At 41.5% G+C, this 24,069-nt stretch overlaps 1 long non-coding RNA gene across 1 annotated transcript in view; it reads left to right on the top strand.

The window, feature by feature from the left end:
* The window catches only part of LOC142831006 (uncharacterized), a 121,582-nt gene extending 97,781 nt beyond the window's left edge, over positions 1-23,801 (top strand). The window contains exon 4 of the long non-coding RNA XR_012906591.1: positions 23,522-23,801. This is a non-coding gene — a long non-coding RNA (uncharacterized LOC142831006). The remainder of the gene's footprint in view (positions 1-23,521) is intronic.
* The last annotated feature ends 268 nt before the right edge of the window (positions 23,802-24,069 follow it).

The raw sequence follows: 24,069 nt of genomic DNA on the forward strand, positions 1-24,069 counted from the left end.
TCCATTTACATATAGCCTGGAAATTTCAACATTGCAACATGTTTTGTTTTGTACAGCTGGATCGTTTGGGGGCTTGTAAAAGCTTAAACAGAGTCATGCTCTAATTGCGCATACTGCGTGTCTGTGGAAGAAACTACTACTGTGGCAACTGGAGTTTATGGAAGGAGTGGCTGATGGGCTCAGTCGGAGGCATATTAAATTGATGAAAATACAATAAAAGCATTCAGAGGAGACCTCTAAAGATGGAGTGCTTTAAAATTGAAATCCATGCTATGGTCTTATGCTGGTACTGTTTTTCCCAGTCCCTTCCCCCTCTTATGCACTTAGGGCAGGGTCTGAGGGACGCCTATTCTTTAACTCCTTCCCTCCTTCCCCTCTAGTCTGCCCATTCCCCTGCATTCCCTGGCTTCTTTCCTCCTTCCTCTCTGCTCCTGTCCTCTTTCTCTTTGTTCATTTCTGCCACTCCCTTGCCTCTTGTTTTCCTCTGTTTCTCCCTTCCCTCCCATTACTCTCCCCTGTGTCCCCACCTCAATTCTCAACACTCTGATTTTAGTTCTTGTGCTGGTACCACAGCCATGCCCATTGGCTACAAGGAGCAATTTCAGGGAAAGTTCTGCTCAGCCCCTAAAGCTCTGGGCCATACCTTATGCAGTGCAAATGAAACCTGTGGAGAATTTAACTGCCAAGGTCTAACAAGTCTCTGCTGAGAATCTTCAAATTGAATTTTTTTCACTAAATTATCACTTAGCTAAAACTGGGCGTGTTTTTTTCCTGGGACAACAAAAAAAGGGACATCTCTGACCACTTTGTTAGATTTCAAGTTTTTGCTGCAAAGCATAGCGACATAAGCCCTTCTCTGTGAAACATCCGTAAGAATATTTTTAACTTGGGTTTAACCATGTATTTATCATTAATCTTTTCCTTGGAAATGGTACGATCTCATTGGCTTAAATGCTTCTCCTCCTCTCCCCCCCCCAAAAAAAAAATCATCCTGAAGCAGATACCCACTCTGTGAGATTTCAGTCTAATTAATGTTTAGCTCTGTTATGAACACCTGAAAACCGGTTCTTAACATGAGAAGTGACAGGCAACCTTAACTGTGGGCTTGCTACTCACTCTGCCTATGATTGTATGAGTCCACTTTTTCTGTGGATGAGCCTGTTTTACTGATGTTGGGAGCTTTGTATGCACTGGAATGTCAATATCAGACCCGCTGTTGACACACTTCCATTGTAATTTCTGAGACTCTTATATTGTCTTTGTTATCAGTAACAAGTTTACGTTAGATAGAAATAAGATTTATCTTCTGACTTCAATCCCATTCTGGAGCCTTGAAGTTCCATCTTGAATGGAGTTCTGCTTTATTTATTAATGCTAAAGCTCAGTGTTATTTTAAAATATTCACCCTGCAGAGCAAGAACCCTGCAGTGGAACATGAGGACTGTTCCAGCCGGGTCTGGAGAAGTTGATTCTCCTATGAAAAGCAGCAGAAAACTGAATAGGAGAGAAAATTCTCAGAAAGCTGTAGAAAGGCTGCAGAATATGAGAGAAGGAGAAAGAATGAGACCTGTGGAATTAATCCATCTAGGTGGGTCTAGGAGTAACCTGCTGTGGCAAGAAGGTCTCTGAGGTACCAGGGAAGTTTAGGACTGTGCCCAGCTTAAGGCTGGGTGAAGGGGGTACTTTTGTAAGAACGGCCATACTGGGTCAGGCCAATCGTACATCTAGCCCAGTATCCTGTCTTGCCGACAGTGCCCAATGCCAGGTACCCCAGAGGGAGGGAACACAACAGGTAATCCTCATGTGATCCCTCCCCTGTCACCCACCTCCAGAGAAACAGAGGCTAGGGGCACCATTCCTACCCATCCTGGCTAACATCCATTGATGGACCTAACCTCTATGACTCTATCTAGCTCTTTTTTGAACCCTGTTAAAATCCTAGCCTTCACCACATCCTCTGGCAAGGAGTTCCATAGGTTGACTATGCTCTGAGGGAAGAAAACATACCTTTTGTTTTAAACCTGCTGCCTATTGTGTTTGTTTTAGAACTAAAAGTGAATAAAGCACACCTTAAGGAGGGCTGTTGTCACTGGACCCCATGCAAGTCTCTGTGGAGTTGTCTAACAAGCCCCGGAAAGGGAGGCAAATTTAGTGAGGCCACTGCAAAGCATCCTCTGTGCCTTGAGGAGACTCTCAGGGAGCAGCTGTCCTTGACACAGGAAGACTTTTGCTGAATGTGGAGTGAGTTTCAAGTCAATAACAAGCCCCCCAAGCTGGAGCATTGTTTTAATTTGTTGCAAATATTTTGCACAGTTTTAGATACCTCCTACCCTGGTCATTTAGGGTACGTCTAAACTATATGGCTCTGTCGATGGAGCCATGTAGATTAGTGTTGATCCGGGCGGGGAATAGTTTGCCCCAGTGCATCTATAACGCGACCTAAGAGTAATAAACTTATAGACACTAACCAGACTATATGGGTTTGTTGCAGGGAAACCGGGAGGGGCGTACTTAGGGACAAGGGGAGCCTCGTACACTGTTCCTTTGTGATTAGCAGCTAAAGTCCTTTGTGTGCATAGGGGAAAAGAAGTAGTTTGGAATAGATGCAATGCAAAAGACATTTACTCAGCCCTTCTGTTTAACCACAGACATTCATGATGGGTGAAGCTGCTGCTTGGGGTGTCAAGCTCCCCAGTCTATGGTCCCACCCATATTCCCCACTTGCTCCTCCTCAGGATCTTTTCCTCTCTTCCCAGGCCCAGCCCCCTCCACATTGTCTCCCTTTTCTCATCTCTCCCCCTCCCTACTCATCCTCTTCTGGTCAAATCCCTGAACTCAAAGAGTATGTCTAGACTACATCCCTCTATCACCACAGGGATGTAAATTAGACATACTGAAATTGCTAATGAAGCAGAGATTTAACTATCCCGCCCTTCATTAGGATAAAAATGGCTGCCGCTTTTTGCCGACGCGGCAATTTGCCAACAAAAAGCAGCTGTCTAAGCAGGGATCGGTTGACAAGGAAAGCCTTTTCCAACTGATCCCTTATGCCTCGTGCAGTGAGGTTTACAGGATCGGTCGGAAAAGGCTTTCCTTGTCGACCAATCCCTGTCTAGACTGCCACTTTTTGCCGGCAAATTGCCACGTTTAGTTTCAAAAACTTTGTGGCAAGGGCAAACTAGCTGTCCTGCTGAATACAACATTACACATTGTGGAATACATGATTCAGCTCTTCTCTGTTTTACATTTTCTTCATCAGTACTTCTATACTGATTGTATATTTTAAATGTACTCTTAAGTCTTCATAATGTAATCATTTTAGATTAATACGTGTTTAACTCACCCAAAGACATTATTTTAAATTAATCAGCCAGAGCGGTTTAGTGTGCTCATAACAAAGTTCATTGCTTTTAGAAAAAAGGGAACACTAATTTATTTTCTGTGATCTCCATAACAAGGCGCATATTTATAAATTTTCACCATAGTTCTGTGTGAAAAATGTTTTCACATTTTTTAGGTAAGGCAAAGAATTGTATATCTTACTAAAATATTGATTTTGATGAAGGATACTCTTAAAACCAGCTCATCAATAGTCAGAAGAAAAGAAAGGTGTACAGATATCTAGAAGAAAAGGGTTGTTGTCTCTTTCAGGGCTTTCTTCAACAAGGGGTGAAGGAATTACAGCAAGGATGGATAGGAAGGATGGGAAGACTTTGGAAGCAAGATTTTGTACTATAGTAATTAAAACGAAAATGTGTATTTTACATAAGGGTGGCCTTTTAAAGAATTTAATTAAAAAACAAGATGTCTGATGATCCAAGCATTTAAGGCTAAAGTTGAACACTCTGATTGTGCATCTAAAAATCTCTGCAAGAATTTTTAGAGGTGTGATTTTATAATCTTCAGCAACAATAATAATTAAAAGAAATTTTAAAATAAGGTCCTGTAGACATACTACAATAGTGCAGAAATGCACAAGTGCTTTGGCAGTAAATTCAGAAACTGACAGAATATACCTCCAGGTTGGCACATGCCTGTTAAATGGCTTCATTAAGGTTTAATAGCTCTTTCACAGGTTCAATGTTGTGCTTATAGGTCTGGCAAGCTGGAAAACTTTTTAATTTCAAGTTACTAAATCTACCATGGAGGAAGCTTCACCATGCTGCAATAGCCTGCTGTGGGTGCCTGCAGAAAGGGTCAGAATAGGGATAGAAAAAGTGAGTTGTTGGACATTAGGTTATGTCTAGACCACAAGGTTTTTTCGAAAAAAGTGGCCTTTTTTTGAAAAACTTCCCCTGCATCTAGACTGCTGCCATGTTCTTTCGAAAGTAAATCGAAAGAACATGGAAGTTTTTTCGACCACGGAAAACCTCATTTTATGAGGCATAACGCCTTTATTCAAAAGTGCTCTTTCGAAAAAAGGTGCTATGTAATGCAAACTGTGCTTTTTCGAAAGAGAGCATCTGGACTGCCTGGGTGCTGTCTTTCAAAAAAGCGGCTTGCTTTTTCGAAAGTACTGGTTGTAGTCTAGATGCTCTTTTTTGAAAGAGGTTTTCAGTGTAGACATAGCCTAAGACCAATAGGAGACAATGCCTTTACTTGCCTCTTAAATCCATTGTCCGTGTCTAGGGGTACAGTAAGTTCTCATTTTTCTCCAACATCAAAAAAATATTTCATGCACTACCAGCTGAGATCAGAATTAAAGAAATCTCTGTTTTAAGAATTAGAATAAAGAAAAAAATCCACATTCCTTCAACACTGCTGCATTGTTTTCATGAATGCAGGTAGAAATGATTATGAAGCAAGAAAACAGCTGGAAAGTTGAAGGCTTATTTTGATATTTTTTTTTGTTTATTCTTAAATAACACTAAGGACATGTGCTGGTGCATTTATTTTAAAAGCCTGACATTTTATATATATATATATATATATATATATATATATATATATATACACACACACACACACACACACACACACACGAGCATTAAATGGAGATGTCCATCTACGTAGCTGAGATCAGCATTATAACACAAACTGCAAAGCCGCAAAAGGATAAAAAAAAAGGCTAATTAAGGAGAAAGAGGTGTTATTCATATATTATAGTGGCTTCTTTAAAGACATCCAACTCTTTATTTGCTTGCTTTAATCAAGCAGATTTAAAAAAAGATACAGGAGTGAGGTACACTACTTCACTGGCATGACTAAAATAGCTCTTTTGGCATAATTCCATTCTACCAAGTCATTTCAGAATTAGGACATCTGCATGTTCTGCTAAAGGTCATAAAATTTCACACACACACACACACATACACACACACGCACATACACACACACAATTCTCACTGCACAGGTGGAGTTAGATGGTGACAAAAAGGGACTGAAATCATCCAACCACCTTTAAATAACAGAGCAGCCCATCCCATCTGTACTCAGAAACATTTGTACCAAAGCAGTCCCTGAAAATGACTGCTGTGAATTTCAGCAATCAGCATGGTGCTCTGTTATCAAAGTTGGCAGGGAGATAAAAAAATGGATCTGTGAGAGGAGATACAAAAGGAGATCAGTGATGGGGAGAGAGGTTTATTTGTGTTGTTGACTGTCTCTCTCTATAGGATTCCATCTCCCAACCTACCTTGAATCAAACAACTGGTGTGAGATTGGTTCGGCTGCATTCCAGGCAGAGCTGCACATATTTGTATCTGGAGCACAATTGTGGATTCATTGTGCAGGTGGAGTTTTGTTGGCTCAAGCTCATTTGAGTGATGGATTAACATTAGTCCTGTCTGTCTGTCTGTCTAACAACTGCTATGTACCTCTCCAAAAAATCTGTTTATATGCAGCTTACTCAAGCACATCTACCTGCAACAGATAATCCACCTGCAATGCATTCACATATCAGTCTGCTATCAGATCATTTGAGAGGGTTATGTGTTGTGCTTTCAAGTCAGTAGTGAGCAAGGAAGGTTTAGGTTGGACATTAGGAAAAACTTCCTAAGTGTCAGGGTGGCTAAGCACTGGAATAAAATGCTTATGGCAGTGGTTCCCAAACTTTTCGGCATCACACCCCCTTTTTGATTTTTGAAAAACCCTCCCCCTCCACCCCCAACAGCAAAAGTTGTTGAGTGAAAAAAAAAGGAACTGACCGGGGCAGCAAAACTTGATGGGGGAGGGAGGGAGGCTGGGTTGCCTCGCACCCCCTCCCCGGAATTTCTTCACGCCCCCCTCAGGGGGGCAAGCCCCCAGTTTGGTAACCCATGGCCTATGGGAAGCTGTGAATTCTCCATCAGATTAGACATACATCTGTCAGGGATGGTTTAGATAGTGTTTGGCCCTGCTATGTGTGTGGAGGGACTTGATGACCTTTCAAGGTTCCTTCCAGTTCTATAATTATGATTAACTCGGTTCAGCTGAATTTCTAACATTTGTTTCCTTGAATTGTGCTTAATTAAGGTAATTTGAAAGGTATTTTATTGAGACACAACCAAGTGCATTTGTGCATAATCAATCTAGTTATTGCTCGGAAATATCATATACTTTTGCTTAGCACTTAGGCTTGCCAACAAACAGGCAAGCCTCTCTGCTACATTTTATAGAGAGGCAAATAGAAGATTATGTCTCTTTCTCAAGGTCACAGAGCAAATCAGTGGCAGAACTAGACTAAGAACCCAAGCCTCCTAAAATCCTGCCCGTCTATAATCAAGAACATTCCAGATAAGTAATTTAGTTGTTTGAATGATTTCAGCCCTTGTATAACAAGGGACAACATGTGTTTACTTTAGTGAGGGTTGCAGCATCCTCTGCTAGGGTTAAATGAATCTCCAGTTTCCCTTTTTCAAATCAGGTATGATATTTCTGTAATGATGTAGAGCTGTGGATATTCTAAACTTTGCAAATTATTGACTTCTACTATGGTAAATATTATTACAGATGAGGCAGGCAAGTCAAACAAAAAGGGATAGTTCAGAAAGGGTGGGGGTGGTCTCCTTGGCAAGGCTATGAGCCCAGGTGTTTGACAGTAGGGCATCTAAGGCTTGTTTCCACTATGCAGTAGATCAACATGATAAATCGATCTCTGAGTAGTCCTCCATCACCGCTGGTACCCCACTAAGAAAAGAAGAATAGCCAGAGTTGTGGGAGAGCAGCCCTTCCTGACCTTACTACACAGAAGACTCTGTGGTAAGAATGTTGAATTCAGCTAAGCTATTTGCGTAGCTGAAGTCACATAGATTAGATCAAAAGTAGGGGTTAGTGTAGAGAAGGCTTAATTGTGGTTATGACACAAATGTGCTGCTCAACATTAGACAAATCAATGGTTTCTCTGGGAGCTCAGTATCACAAGGTACCAAGGAATCCTGCACGGTGCTGAATATAGTTTTTTTCTAATGAAATGAGGAACTGAGGGCACTCGGCACTTTGCAGGATATAGTCCTGAGCTTTAAATTTGAGCAGTCATATAGCACACCTAAAGTCTCTAGCTAATTAATAGTATAAAGAGCTACCTAATGAAAAGGAATAATGAATGCAAAGCAGGAGCAGAGATGAGAACATAATTTCAGAGTTCTGGGATCTCAAATTCTTCCTCTGGGCTATGGGGGCTCTAGGAAGACACCACATCACCTTAACCTCCTTTAATTTTTTTATGTACAAATTGGCTTAGCCATAATTTATGGGAAGGATCATTTTGTGTTTTTTATGTGCGTATGCAAATCATTCAGCCTCCTGAGTTTGTACAAACAAAAATACTAGGGATGCGGTCATCATGAATAAATTGGGAAAAATCTTAAACACATTTTTGTGAAAAATGATTCATCCATTTTTCCTGGTTCTGTTTCTAGGTTAGAATAATTGAATAATAGAAAACTAGAATTGAAAGGGATCTCGAGAGGCCAAGTCCATCCCTTTACACTCATGGCAGGACCAAGCACTATCTAAATCACCCCAAGAGTGTTTGTCTAACCAGGTCTTTAAAATCTCCAATGATGGAGATTCTATAACCTCCCTAGTAAATTTATTCCAGTGTTTAACTACCCTGACAGATTTTCTGAATGTCCACCTGAACCCACCCAAGCCAGAATTTAAACCCATTGGCTATGTCTACACAACAAGGGTTTTGCACAAAACCAACACAACATCCACACCTCAAGTGCGTTTTTTTGCAAAAAAATACAGTCAATCGATGGGACTGAGGGCTTTTGCTGGTAGAGTTATTCCTCTCCCCATGAGGAATAACTCCTTTTTGCACTACAGTTCTTACACAAAAAGGCATGTGTGGACACTCCTCAGGGGTTTTTTGCGTAAAAAGAGCCTATCAGAAGAAAGCACAGGTGCTCTAATGGCCATTCTGTTAATGGCAATCAGAGCTTTCTTGTGCAAGAGCATCCATGCAGCGTGGACACTCTCTTGCACAAAACAACATCACTTTTGCAATGCACTTTTGAGGTTTGGATGCGCTTTTGCACAAGACATTTTTGTGGAAGCTCTCTTTCGCAAAAAGCTTCTTGAGCAAAAAACCTGCAGTGTGGACAAAGCCATTGCTTCTTATCCTATCATCAGAGGTTAAGGAGAATATTTTTTCTCTCTCCCCCTTGAAACAACCTTTTAGTACTTGAAGGCTGTTGTCATTTCCCCTCTTGATTGGGTTAGGGAATGAAACTGTAACTTTGTGTACATGTTAATTTTTTCATTGACATCAAAGCTGCCTTTGGGGCTTTCAGTGCAGCCATCTCCAGTCAATTCTGTTTACTCGATCAGTTTTGCCCATATTCTCAGAGTTTGATTTCTTAATATTTTGTATTTATAATAATACAACTACTTATATTTTATATTTTGAGGGTTTATATGCAGTAGGTGATCAAGATGTAACCTTCCCCTTTTTAAGCCTGACAATAGAGAGAAGGAAGATTGCATTGTTAGATTCTTTGAAATTTAAATGCACTAGCTGTTAGCAGAACCGAATTTTCATATAAATTAATATTGTTAATATTGTTATTGTACTTTAATAAAATGACAGCATTTGTGGAACTTTGTAGACATCAATCATTTGGGGCTGTCTTGGAACAATTATTGACTTCATACATCATCTGCTTCTTCACTTTAAAATTTGTTGTATGTTTCATAAATGCCATATATCACTGAGCCATAAAATGCATTTCAAATGCCTTCTAGACCATCCCAGACACTGTTGTTAGAAAAAGCACCCTGAGTTGCTGACATCCTAATATGTGACTGTGTAATTAAAATTTTGACATCTACAAAGAGTTGTAAAGTAGATAAAAGAAAATGCATTGCAAATAGAAGTTTGAAGGCACTGAACAGATGGTTTGTTTATGATGAGGTGTGGGGAGATCCAACAAATGACAGGCAGATGGCTTAGGTGTTAAGGACAGACTGAGAGAGCTGTGGGAAATGGGGACATAATGGACAACTTTCAATATTTCCTCAAATGCTCAGTGAAATCAGAGGGCTTGGATAGCAGTTTTAATGTTGGATATTTTAATTAGGGGTATGTCTACACACAGTATAACTGACATTATTTTGAAATAACAAAGAGCATGTCTACACTACAAGCCTTTATTTTGAATAAATGTCAAGCTGGAGGACTTCTTACTCTGACTCGTGGTAACCATCATTTCACGAGGAGTAAGGGAAGTTGAAGGAAGAGAGAACCTTCAACTTCCTGCTCTGTAGATAGTGCCTAAAGCCGAGTTAAGCTATTTCGACTTATTCTACGCAATTGATGTAGCTGAAGTTGCCCTGCTGTGTAGACGTACTCTTCCATCTCTATAAAACTTTTCATTGAAAAATACCCCCCCCCCCCCATTTATATAACTACATGTCTCACAGACTTTACTCACTGGGCAGTCATATTGTTGTCACTCTTGGCTCTTCTCTCTAATCGTCTCCATGCTTTGTTTGATTCTCATTTATTTTGGTTGCATCACATCACATTTGGTGACTTCCTGTCTATTCCAGGCTTGGAACTGGGCAATCAGTCCTGGAATTCCATTTTACTTGGTACACAAGAATTAATGGACTTTTGATGAGTCTGCAAAATGCCCCGTTTGGCTACACAAAGGGAGGATTTATACACAGAAAATGGGCATTTATGTGCAAAGTTTATGAGCCTGGGTCATCAGCAGGTGGGATTGAACTTGGGACCTTAGGGATCAAAGCCAGGAGCATCTACCGCATGAGTTTAAATATAACTACCGTTTAACTAACGCTGTGGAGCAGACTTCACTCTCCCTTCTCAGTGGTCTCAGTGCTTCTGGGATATATATGCATGTGATTACTTTTTTTGTGACAGCAAATATGGAGTTTTAGAGGAACCACTGAGTGCATAGCCATTTCTGACTGTGCATCTCTTGTGAAACTTTAATCTATATAGAAAAGAACAGTCTTGGTGAAAGGTTTGCCAGAAACCAGTGAGTTTCAACACTGAGCTTTCATTATGAAAGTGGTTATTGAAACTCAAACTGTAACCAGAACATTTTGAAGAATATCCAAAGGAACTTTCTGTACTTGGTTAAAGTTTTGCACTGAAATGTGGGGGTTACGTGAATCTGAATGAAAACTAGAGCCTTGTTGAATAGTAAAATGATCTTCCTAAAGTTGTGCAAACAGAATTGAATGGATTTTTCAAAGTTCTGGGGGAGGATGTCTGCAAATACTGTGAAAAGTAAAGGTATGGTAGACCAATTGCTCTTTAGGGCTTTATGGAAATCCCTCAGAGCTCACTTTGCTTGTGTGATGCCATCTAGCAAGCTGCCAGTCAGGCTAATTCACTCACATACTAATAGAAAGCAAAGGAGTGTCAAAAAGCATGGTAATGTGATCAGGCCAATTCATTGGTATGTGGGCATAATTCAAAGGAAACATAATGGTATTATCCTCACTTATCTGTAACTTGTTTCTTTGTGCTTATGCATGCACTGTAGTTAAAAATAGATCAAAGGATGGTGTTAGTATTGAGATGCGAACTTACTTAATGTGCAAACTTCCTGAAGACCAATGAATGTTACCTGTATTGTTTTCACTTATCCATCCCTATTATAATGAAGAGACAGTAACTGTATCATGTATACAACTGTAATTGAATTATTTGTGTATGTACAGGAAATAGAATATTAATTAAAAAGCCTCAATGTGGTGGCTCAAGGTCAAGGACTCCAAATGTATTCTTCATCAAAAGAAGAACTTCTGCAGTGACAGCAAGCATTTGCTAGGCTTCTTTTCCTAGACGTCAGCTATAAAAGTGTGCCCTGGGAATGATTTTTCATCTCCGAACTGATGAATTCAGACAGGCTGACATACTGAGCCATTGGACAGAACTCTGTGAATGCATTCTAGGGAATCCTGAAAAATGTATGGAAAACCAGCAACTTACTACACCTATGTTACATTGGATTTACAAACTTTGATTCACCTGAACTGTGTGGGTATGTCTACACTACAGCGCTAATTCGAACTAACTTAGTTCGAATTAGTTAATTAGTTAATTAGAATTAGCGCAGCTAGACTTAAAAACTAGTTCGAATTAGTGTTTTGCTAATTCAAACTAGCATGTCCACACAGAGTGGACCCTGAACAGAGGTTAAGGATGGCCGGAAGCAGTGCCGGCAGGGCATCAGATGAGGACTTAGAGCATGGAGCTGCTGTCTCAGGCTAGCCAAGGGCTGTGCTTAAAGGGACCTGACCCCCACCCCGGACAGACAGTTCTCAGGGTTCCCCGCTTGCAAAGCAGTCCTGGCTTGAAGTGCCCTGAGTGCCCACACGTGGAACATCACAGCACTCGGCCATCACCCCGGCTGCACTTGCCACAGGCTACCATCCGGAGGGAGGGGGCAATCGGGGGGCTGCAGGAGAGCTTCCACCCCGAGAAGCCCGCAGACCCAGCCCAGTCTTCCCCATCGGGGGCGCGTACTCCATTCCTCCCTCACCTCCTTCCACTTACCCCTTCCTAGCCCCCCTTCCTGATGTACGAAATAAAGGACAATTGTGTTCAAAAATAGAATCTTTCTTTATTGAACAAAACTGGGGGAGACTGGGAAAAAGAGGTGGGAGAGGGAAAGAGAGAGGCTGGGAGAGGGGAGGGCAACTAAAATGATCAGGGGTTTGGAACAGGTCCCATATGAAGAGAGGCTAAAGAGACTGGGACTTTTCAGCTTAGAGAAGAGGAGACGGAGGGGGGATATGATAGAGGTCTATAAAAGCAAAAGTGGTGTGGAGAGGGTGCATAAAGAAAAGTTCTCCATTAGTTCCCATAATAGAAGGACTAGAGGACACCAAAGGAAAGGAATGGGTAGCAGGGTTCAAACTAGTAACAGAAAGTTGTTCTTCACAAAGCAAAGAGTCAACCTGTGGAACTTCTTGCTGCAGAAGGCTGTGAAGGCTAGAACTAGAACAGAGTTTAAAGAGAAGTGAGATAAAGTCATGGAGGTTGGGTCCATGGAGTGGTATTAGCCAGGGAGTAGAAATGGTGTTCCTGCCCAAAGTTTGTGGAAGGCTGGAGATGGATGGCACGAGACAAATGGCTTGGTCACTGTCTTTGGTCCATCCCCTCCAGGGTACCTAGGGTTGGCTGCTGTCGGCAGACAGGCTACTAGACTAGATGGACCTTTGGTGTGACCCAGTACGGCCATTCTAAGCTCAGGGCTCAGGGTCAGGGGGGTCTCAGTGGACCACCCTGATTTTCATGCAAACCTGCTCCTGGGTGGCCAGGCTGGCAGCTCTCCTGCCCTAGACGGCCACTTTCCTGTGCCTAGTGTGGAGTTCGTGGATGAAGTCCACGATGTCTGCACTAGACCAGGCGGGTGCCCGTCTCTTGCGGTCCTGGCCAGGCTCCTGAGAGCCGCCAGCCTGGTCCCGGGAAGAGGGAGAGGGCTGGGGGGCATCGGGTAGGTGGCTCGATCCGTGCCATGTGCAGGGTCTGCTGGCTGGGTGCTGGCAGGCTTGCACCTGGCATGGGCACCATATCCAGCCCGTGCCCCTTTAAGGGCTCCGGGGCCGGGAGGGGGGCATACGAGTTTCCCTGGTGGTGCCCAGAGTGGCCACCAGGGGAAGCTGGGGAGGGCTAGCCTCCCACTAGTTCGAATTAAGGGGCTACACAGCCCTTAATTCGAACTAGTAAGTTCGAACTAGGCTTAGTTCTCGTAGAATGAGGTTTACCTAGTTCGAACTAAGCGCTCTGCTAGTTCGAATTAAGTTTGAACTAGCGGAGTGCTAGTGTAGCGCCTATCAAAGTTAATTTGAACTAACATTCGTTAGTTCGAATTAACTTTGTAGTGTAGACATACCCTGTTTTACCTGCTTTAACCTCTCAATAACTCATTTCTTAGCTAACCAATCTTTAGTTAGTTTACTGGAGAAACTGGCTACAGCCTTGTATTTGGAGAGATCTGGAGTATACCTCATTTGTGGGTAAGTGATTGGCCCTTTGCTCTACAACATTCATGGAAACACAGGGGAACCAACAGGATTGCCAGGCTCCTGGGCAGTGGGAGGTGTGAGCAGGATGGTCGGGTCTGGGGTGGGGCCTCACATGGAATGGGCAGGGTTGAGATAGCTACTCTGCAGTGCTGCCCATATGGTGCGCCATACTCCCCTCTACCTCTCTGGCCTTCCAAACTGCCTGCAGTGGGCCTGGGGCTCCAGTTGTTACCGCTGCTACATTAATGGCAGCTTTGACTGGGGGTACTGGGCTTTTTTAAATTGCTGGGCACCAGGCAATTGCCCTCCCCCAACTCCATCAGCAGGCCTATAAAAATAACACCCACTTAAAGCTCTGCTTTGAAGAACTCCCCTAAAAAGGCCAGAGCTGGTTCTATAATGTTTTGTCCTACAATATGCAAAGAAATGATGATCTGTTGGAGGTGACTAGTAAACTGTGTTTCAGACGATACCCAAATTTTAAGGGTTGTTTTTCTCCACAAAATAATTTGCACCATGCTGAATGAACTCTCCTTTCCCACGTATTTTCTCCCTCAGCATTCCTGGTGGTTTATACAGGTCCCATTATATAGTTTGTTTTTTATTCACCTTTCTCAAGCATCATGACCAGTTATTAGCATTCTTCTGCCACATTCTTTCTGTATCCATCTGTCCTTATGGTGCCTTTCTTGTCTCTTGACATCTTCTCCTCTGATTTTCCTACTCAGACGTTATCTATTACTTTACTCTCTTGTTCTACTTGGTGCTACAGCTTGCTATCATGTAACATAATTCTCATCATTGATCCATCCCTTTTCCCTGAGACGTGAGTAAATTTATCTTTTATTTGTCTGCAGAAGGACTGTGTATTTGAGCTATATGTCATTTTCAAAAAGATGAACTTGTTTGACTTTTTTTCTGCACTAAGAATGAGACTGTGCTTCATGAAGTCTTTTATCTCCCTCTTGTATTCTAGCCTCTACTGGTCTGTCTCCTTGGTATCTTTTATCTGCTGGATATCAGACCATACCAGCTGTCCAAGGGAGATGTATGTTAGCAGGACAATTTGTGCCATGATAGTTAAGGTTGTGTTAGCAAAAGCATTACAAAAGTCATTCTTCAAATATTTATAATAGCTATAAATATTTGTTCTAAAAGTTGGCATGCAAGGTCTTTGCAAAGGAAAGAATTACTTAACATTTTGTTAAATATGACTTATTAGAATAGGAAATAACAAACTGGTTTGAAGTTATATTTTTGTAAAACCACATTTAATAAATAAATATTATATTTAGTAAGTAATTAGTCCTTAGTCATTAAAGGAAAAAACAAATCCTGAAACAACAGTTACAGAGGGCTTATAAATGTGCTTGTAAAAACAAACTTGGTTACTTAGTTGCAAAACATTTTTACCACTTTTCTTTGTTGAATAAAGGTAAGAAGAATCTACTCAGGAAAATGCAGGAGTGTTGCCATTGCATTCAGGACTGGAAGAGGATAATAACATGAACTCTGGACTGTTATGGTCACACCCCTGGCATCTACATGGCAGAATTATAACATAGCACATTGAATGAACTGCTAGTCACTCTGCTGTAGTCCGTACTGTGAGGTAGCATAGACAAGCCCTGAGAACAGAAGGGGAAGAATTAAAGCAAATGTTACCAGTGTAACTAAATTGTTACTTTTCTCTCTCTCTCTCTCATTTCCTCCTCCCCTCGCCTTTCCAATCTTAACATCCTCACAGATGTCAATTCTTCAGGAAATCTGTCAGGTTTTGTTATAAATAAGCTGTATATAGTGTACTTAAGGCTCAATTGTGAGCTGCTACTTTGTCCCCAATACAGGTATACGAGAGCAGAATTTGGCCATGTACTTTTCTAAATGCATTAGTGATTGGAGGAAAACAAAGACTCACTTTATCTAGCTACATTCAGAATATAAAGGCTTACTTCCATTGGAGTCCAGCACTGACCTTTAGAAACTGTTTCCTTCATAAAAAGAAAAAAAAGACCTCACTTATAACTTTTACCTTAACCGAGTGCTTTCTCTGCCTCAGAAGGATACAAAGGAGATGGAATCATGGTTAAGGTAATGTGTAGGTCATTTTCATTTTTCACATTTATCACATAAGTGGCTCCATGCATCATCATTTATCTAGGATCATATCATCGAAGGTGGTGGCATAGTACCCATTGATTTCTGTGGGGTCCTATGGTATACTGTGGTGTTCTGGAACCTTGGCATTTATCAGCCCTTCTGACCCAAATGATACATTTATATTATATTAGAACAAGAAAATAAACTCTATTGTCCTCAGCCTCCTGTTGCTCTTAATCTTTATTAAATATAGGAAGATGGAAAGTGGTACAATTATTATAATTGCAACATGCTAGCAGCTAAGACAATAAGACTATGTCTAGACTACATCCCTCTTTCAAAAGAGGGATGTAAATTAGAAAGATCGAAATTGCAAATGAAGCCAGGATTTGAATTTCCCATGCTTCATTTGCATAATGGCAGCCGCGCGTTCTTTCGAAAACGGGCATTTTGAAAATGAATCCGACATCTAGATGCAGTTCTTTTGAAAGAAAAACCTTTTTTTGAAAGATCCTGTACTCCTCAAATAACGAGATTTACAGGATCTTTCAAAAAAGGGTTATTCTTTCAAAAGAACCACATCTAGACAGCGGTTTCACTTTCGAAATACCCATTTTTGAAAGAATGCGTGTGAAGCATAGGAGATTCAAATCCTGACTTCATTTGCAATTTTGATCTGTCTAACTTACATCCCTTTTTCAAAAGAGGGATGTAGTCTAGACATACCTTAAGAGTGTACAACTGCTATCCCTGCTTATAGTCTAGTGTTTTAAAGGAACACAAATGAAATAGAAATGCCATCAGGAGGGTTTCTGACACTGAACCATGGGCTTCTCTAACTATGCAGCCAAAGATATATGCAACATAAGAACACACGAGTTTGAGTAAGCATAAGTAGTGAAATTCACTTCTCTCTGCATAGCACCTAAGTGATTAGGCTTTGTGGGAGGGGAGGACACCAGAGCAGAATAGGGGAAAGAATTCATAGTTTTTGCTAAAGATATAGTTACCACTAGGCTATACTGCTTCACAGTACAGTTGGGTGAATAATTGTTATTTTCAGTCTGGCAACTGCAAAAGGAAAAAAAAATAGTTTGTTTCAAGCTCTTTTTTTAGCAATGAAAAGACAAAGAAATGTTTCAGATAGATCAAAACCTTTTGTTTGGCACATTTTTTTTCATTGTTACATGTTAGGGTTATATTTTGAAATGGCTTGGTTTTAAAAGCCAAAGTAAAAATGTTTTGTTTAAAAAATAACGAAATTAAACATTTTCCCAATTCATATGAAACTATTTGCCAAATTCAAGCTGCATTCATGAATGGTTTTGGTTGCTCCAAAATGATATTTGTGGGGTCAATTTTTCTGTTCAGTTGAAAAAATCCACCTATGTTTGGTCCTCAGTGTTTGTTGTTGCTCTTCAATATTATTGAGTCATGGTATTGGCATATCTATAGCTCCCATCCTAGTCCATGCCAGTAACGTTATTATCTCTTCTCTTCAGAGATATCATCTGATATTATGACAGTATCATGACTTTTTAGGCTGCTTTGTCCAATTCCTTACACCAAAGAAGAATGTGATGATGATTGAAGGGAAGTTCATCTGGATAATTAATAAAAAATGTGGAAATGGATTTCATAGTACAGGCAGTCCCCGGGTTACGTACAAGATAGGGACTGTAGGTTTGTTCTTCAGTTGAATTTGTATGTAAGTCAGAACTGGTACATATTGTACCCCAGGTGTCCCTGATTCAGCTGCTGCTGAAACTGACCAGTGGCTGACTACAGGAAGCCTGAGGCAGAGCTGCTTTGCCCCGGGCTTCCTGGAATCAGCCGCTGATCAGTTTCAGCAGCAGCTGACTTGGGGACACCTTGGGTAGAGCAGCTGGGGTGCTGCCAGGTTGGACCCCGCAGCGCCGAGGTGCGGTGCTGCGGGGACCAACCCGGCAGCGCCCCAGCTACTCTGTCCCAGGCGTCCAGATTCAGCCGCTGTTGAAACTGACCAGCAGCGGCTGAATCGGACACACCTGGGGCAGAGCAACTGGGGTGCTGCTGGGTTGGTCCCGCAGCTCCACACCTCGGCGCTGCGGGGACCAACCTGGCAGCACCCGAGCTGCTCTATCCCAGGTATCCCCAAGTCAGCTGCTGCTGAAACTGATCAGCAGCTGATTCCAGGAAGCCCGGGGCAGAGCAGCTCTGCCTCGGGCTTCCTGTAGTCAGCTGCTGGTCAGTTTCAGCAGCGGCTGACTTGGGGACGCCTGGGGCAGAGCAGCTGGGGTGCTGCTGGGTTGGTTCAGTAGTGCCGCACCTCGACGCTGTGGGACCAACCCGGCAGCCCCCCAGCTGCTCTACCCCAGGCATCCTGATTCAGCCTCTGCTGAAACTGACCAGCGGTGAGAAAAGCCTGGTCTGCTGGGGGAGGGGGACGCACTAGCTGCGCCGCCCCCCCCAGCACACCAGGGAGACGCGGGCAGCGGGACTGCCAAGATGTGCCGCGGTCCCGCCGCCCGTGTCCTCCACAGCTTTGCTCCGCGTCTCCCTGGTCTGCTGGAGAGGGCCCCCCAGCAGACCAGGGAGACGCGGAGCGGCTTTTCTCGCCACGGAGGACACGGGTGGCGGGACCGCGGCACATCTGGTCGGTCCCGCTGCCCATGTCCTCCGCGGCAAGAAAATCCCCGTTCGTAAGTAGGGATCCGATGTAAGTCGGTTCCACGTGACTCGGGGACTGCCTGTATACAGGGTTTACAGCTTGGTTCAGTGGTTCTCAGCCCTTCCACTTGACAAATTGTTCCAGCACTCCGGCAAAGCTATAGAACGCACTATGACTAGTATAAGGACAGTAAAAGTCAACCCTGCTAAGAAATTGTGAAAACAAGTTTAGTCTAAAAATGGTAGACAAATTGAGGTGAATGGCTACCTAATAATGTACATATATAGTAGAAGGACGGCAAAGCATATAGCATCAACGGTTTTAACACCAATAAAAACGGACTGAAAGGAGAAAGCTTCATAGAGAGTATATGTTCTATTTTTGCAGCACACATTCATCTTTAACACACAAGCAAAAATGAGAAGCAAATAAGATGAAATGTTTTTAAAATTATCATGTCAGATAACAAGTGTTACTGACAGCAATAACAATCCTCCATAAAAATGCAGAGGAAATAATTTAACTCATTTATGAACTCCCACAAAAAATCTCTTAATTACAAACCAAAATATCTCCAAGTGTATGAAAAGTAGCAGAAATGAGTGCTTTATGCGTAGTGATAACACGTGTCTGAATAATTCACCATCATGAGAGATGGAATCTACAGTATATAGCAACACAATTTAACTGTGAGCAGCTAGAACTCCATGGAAATGCGACCATTTATTACCGCAAAGAATAGCGCCATTAATGCTGGTTTACCTTTTCCTTCAAGGAAGTTGTGAGTAATTCCTGTGAAGTTAGCACAGGCCCATATAAGGCAAATGCACTCCCCAAAACCCCATAAATTGCCCTCCAGTTACCCCAGCCTCCCTCCCCCATGCTCCAGCGGGCCAGGGGAAGACTGGAGCGGTGTGCTGCCCGAGCCGCCTTCCCTTGTGCTACGGCCAGCCAGGATGAGGTTGGGACTGATTGGAGTGAGACCGTGGGTGGGGCTGGGCTGCAGTGGCAGGAGTGGGACAGCCACCAGCCCCTCCCACAACTCAGGCTCGGTTGTAGCAGCCTAGCCAGACAGGGCTGATTCTGCCCCAGCCCTCCCAGACAGCTGGGGAAGTGGACTATTGGTTTGCTTCGTGAGCCACTGGTTGACCACTTGCAATCTACTGATCAACCATGATCCACATCTTGGGCACCCCAGATATAGGATAATTGAGCTATATTTGGGCCCTGCTGGGAGTCCCAAAGGTGTCAGGTGATTAGCGCTGCTTGGTAGCACTCTGTTATTCTTTTCATTGCAAAAATGGCTACCATTTAGAACGCCAATATAAAGCAACAGTAGGCAAACTGATGAAATGTGTGTGTTATCTTTTCAGCACTGACAGTTTATTTTGGAATGACTGTATACAGGCAATTTGACCACAATTGGGCTGATTCCTTGTATTAATATTATTCTGCTTTAAATTCATTTAAATTAGTTTTAAAAAATTTCAGTCCACGTTTACAGAAAAAGCACTCTCCCCACACAGAAATTCCTGCATACGGGCCTGTAGCATACTCTGTTTTTAAACCAGTTTATGCACTTCATACAAAAGGTGATTCCTTTCAAATTCCAAATTCCTAAAACACTGAGGAGTCTTTCCTTTTTTTTCATGTCAAGGTTAATAATTAAATGAGCCATGCAGTTTACTATACATCTAGTAAAAAAACTATAATATTTCACCCAATTTATTGGATTAAAGAACAATTGTAAATCATAGAATCATAGAGCTGGAAAAGACCTTAGAAAGCCATCAAGTCCAGCCCCCTGCCCAGGGCAGGACCAATCCCAATTAAATCAACCCAGCTAGGGCTTTGTCAAGTCGAGACTTAAACACCTCAAGGGATGGAGACTCCACTACTTCCCTAGGTAACCCATTCCCGTGCTTCACCACCCTCCTACTGAAGTAGTTTTTCCTAATATCCAACCTGGACCTCTCCCACCGCAACTTGAGAGCATTGTTCCTTGTTCTGCCATCCATCACAATGGTAAACAGCCTTTCTCCAGCCTCTTTGGAACCTCCCTTAAGGAATTTGAAGGCTGCTATCAAATCCCCCCTATCAAAGGCTGCTTTCATATCTCTTCTCTTCTGCAGACTAAATAGACCCAACTCCCTCAACCTCTCTGGTTCAATAGACCCAGCCCCCTAATCATTTTGGTTGCCCTCCACTGGACCCTCTCCACATCCTTCCTGTAATTGGGGGCCCAGAACTGGACACGTACTCCAGATGTGGCCTCACCAGAGCCTACTAAAGAGGAATAATCACAGCTCTGGATCGACTGGCATGGTCTTTGACACAGGCTACAGTATTGTACTGCCTGTAGTTAGATGATTGCTTCTGGAAAGGGAACTGTAACTCCTTTTGATAGCATTATAAAATAATATTTTATTTGATTCTCCTTTTCCAGAAGATAAATTTATCTTGCATGTGATTTAAATACATTAAAAATCCTTCATCACGTTAATTTACCTGAGTTGCTTCAGATTAGAATGCCGGATATGCTTTCAACTTCAGAAATGCGTACTCAAGAACAATGGTATATTATCACTGTAAGATTAACAGCTGCTTCAGTTCTGACAAACTCTGGAGCTGGGTAGTACTTTATTGCACATAGAAGTCTCTGAACAAAATATACAGTATGAGTATGCAATTACTTTTTGATTTATAGCCTCTCCAGAATACAGGAGGAGAGATTTATCAGAATAATCCTCACAAAGGAGAGTAGTTTGAGATGGTATTAACTCTTCTGCAGGATTCATCCCTCCTGTGGAATAGTCCTTGGGTTGGTACCACTTATCTAACAGCAGATCACGAGAGAAAGAGACCATTCCAAGATGTTGTGAGGGCTGAAGGGGTAAGGGAGAAAGGGGAAGGGGAAGAGGGGAGGAAGACTGGCCCTTCTAATGTCAGAAGGAGTTTTGCCAATGCCATTCATTGGAGCCAGAATTTCAACCAGGGACTCTGTACACATAGTCCTGGCCACCAGTAATTCCCCTCCACCCTGTTTTGGGAATAAATCCTACACCTGTCAGGCTATGTCCACACAGCAGCATTATTTCAGAATAACTAACATTATTCCAAAATAACAAAGTCCGTGTCTACACAACAAGCAGTTATTTCAATATAATGTCGAAATAATGTCAAGCTGGAGGACTTCTTACTCCGACTCCTGTAACCCTCATTTTACGAGGAATAAGGGAAGTCGAAGGAAGAGTGCTCTAGCTCAGACTTCCTGCTGCATAGATAGCTCTAAAAGCCAAAATAAGCTATTTTGACTTAAGCTGTGCAATTGTTGAGCGCTCACAGAACATTCTGAAGAAAACGCCACAAGAGTCTCATTCCTGCTCCATGCCACACTCCCATAGGATGGGTGATCTGGTCTTCTTGGTTACCCACTGAACCTGAGAGCAGGGTCTGGCTGGCCCAGCCTCTGAAGTAAAATAGGGCCCATGTCAGGAAAGACAACCAATAGCTGGAGATAATGTTACATGAGAATTTTCAAGCTATCTGACCATTTTCAGTCACACTTAGCTTTTTGAGGCTTTCAATTTTGGGGCTAAAATATTCTGGATGTGGTCTCTTTGAGGCTGAGCAGGTTTTTTCCTTCTTTTTTGGGGAAGCTTGAACAAAATTGGTTCTGCAGCTTTTGAATGTGAGAAGAGTAAATAATATTTTCTTCTGTCATTCATTCTTCTGTCATTCTTTTAGATAAAAGTACAGCTAAAAGTTTGGGTTGTACATGACATGATGATACAGCTAATTTAGCCTCAACTCCACCCTTTTTTGAGTAAGCCTTATAACATATCCTTTAATTACATGAACACATCCTATTTGTCAAAGGGCACAGTAAATATCACACACTCCAAAGTAGCAGCTGACTGTTGCTGTTTAACATGTATCTCACAATGGCACCTGGAGGTCATGCTATTCAGGACTATACAGTGCTAGATGATTTGTAAACATATAGTAACTGATAGTCCCTGCCTCCAAAGCACTTACAATCTAAATGACAAGATGTAATTGGTGGATGAGAAAACAAGTGGGTTTGAGACAAAATACTTGGTTGTACTATAAGTCCATAAAAGTCACATGAAAAGTACACAGCATGGCTTTCTCATACTGCATACCATCTATGAAGTATAAAACACTAGCAGATTTACCCAGCATTGTTCAGGTCCTTAACTCATTTTTTTAAATAAAAGGAAAATGTACATGCTTTACTGAAATTATTTATATTTTTCCAAAAATACAGTTATTTTTATAAAGTTAATTTTAGTAATTTTTTAAACATGGCATCATTTTTTCCTTCATCCCTATGAACTCTTATCATGTGCTATGTTTTTTTTTAAAAAAGGCTCTAGTCAATTAGGTTTCCAATAACCTTGTCTTCTAGTTTTCAAACCTTAAGCATGGATTTAGTTGGTCTAAGAGCAGTACTCAAATTTTTTCCATTATAATCTCTTTCCTGTAAGGTTTACAGAGAAGCAATTTTATTCCATTCTGTTTTTCTGGCTCATCCTGGTTCAGTCTCTTTCAACATTTGATCAGTTATCTCAATTTTGAGGACTGTATTTGATTAAGTCTCTTTTCTGTTTGGTTTTATGAGAAGCAATCCCATTCCATGCACATCCCATTTTTTTGGCACAACCAAACTCTTATCTTATTTTAAGTCATGGTATGTAGAAACTGTATGCCAAATTTGATGGTCCTACCTCTTACTATTTAGGAGGAGTTCTTGATCAACCAGACAAACACTCTGAAATATATAGTAGATAAGAAATAGTACAAATGTAGGGGATATATAGACCACCTAACTTCATTATCTTTATAGTTAAGCGTACCATTGCCTGACTTGTACCTAAGGAAGGCTAACTCACAAAACATATATTAGAAGGAAATGTTGCTGAAATATTCCATAAACAAAATAATGGTATTTGCAAACTAGTGTTTTTTAAATTAACCGTAACACAAAAAATCAGTAATAGGTTTGGGTTGTTTTGCAATGTACTTATCCCTAAGAAAAAACTTCACCCTGGCTAACTGAATAAAATGGGGGAAAGATGTGAAAGGTATGCCCCTTTTCTGCAAAACAATCTTGAGCCTTCAGCTGCAGGTGGAAAATACATATTTATGCCTAAGTGTTTATGTGCAAATTTGTTGGAAAACCCATACTTAAATTAACCTCTTATGCTATTAGCCTGCTACTCGAAAGACAGTAATATAATGTTTCAAAAGACATTCTCTTAATATATATTGCTCTTTTACAGTGAAATACAATGATTTATGTTTTTGTATTTCCAGAGGCCTTGTTTTCTCTCTGGAGGAGCAGCTGATGCATCTTACTTCAGGCAGTCTCCACTGGAAAGAGAGAAAGCTAAAATGAACTGGGAAATCACATAATAGGAGCTATTTTGCTCTCCTTATAATTTGAAAGAGCTATCCAGCCAGCATGCTCTTAAATTCCATTGGATTCTATTCAAAGAAAATAGAACCCTGCAGTAAATTTGCATAGGAATTACCTGGCTTGCATCTCTGATTTTTAGATTGTTTCAAATGAAACTACTGTATTTCTGTATCACAAATAAATCATATACTTGTCGAATATATCAGAAAATGAGATATGCTCTGCACATTGGTTGATATCTTCTGCATCACATAATAACATGATTCTTTTTGTATGACAATGTGGGAATTAAGTATATGATTGTTCTTGCTTGGAAAACAAGGATTTCTTATTACCACAGAAAATTTGACCACATTGCCTTGGTCAAGAGGCCCAACAAGTTTATCTCAACACAGTAAATAGTATTTTAAAAGCTGCTATGTAATAATCTAAGAACCCCATAACT

The sequence above is a fragment of the Pelodiscus sinensis genome, chromosome 11 (genome assembly GCF_049634645.1).
Source record: "Pelodiscus sinensis isolate JC-2024 chromosome 11, ASM4963464v1, whole genome shotgun sequence".
NCBI lineage: Eukaryota > Metazoa > Chordata > Testudines > Trionychidae > Pelodiscus > Pelodiscus sinensis.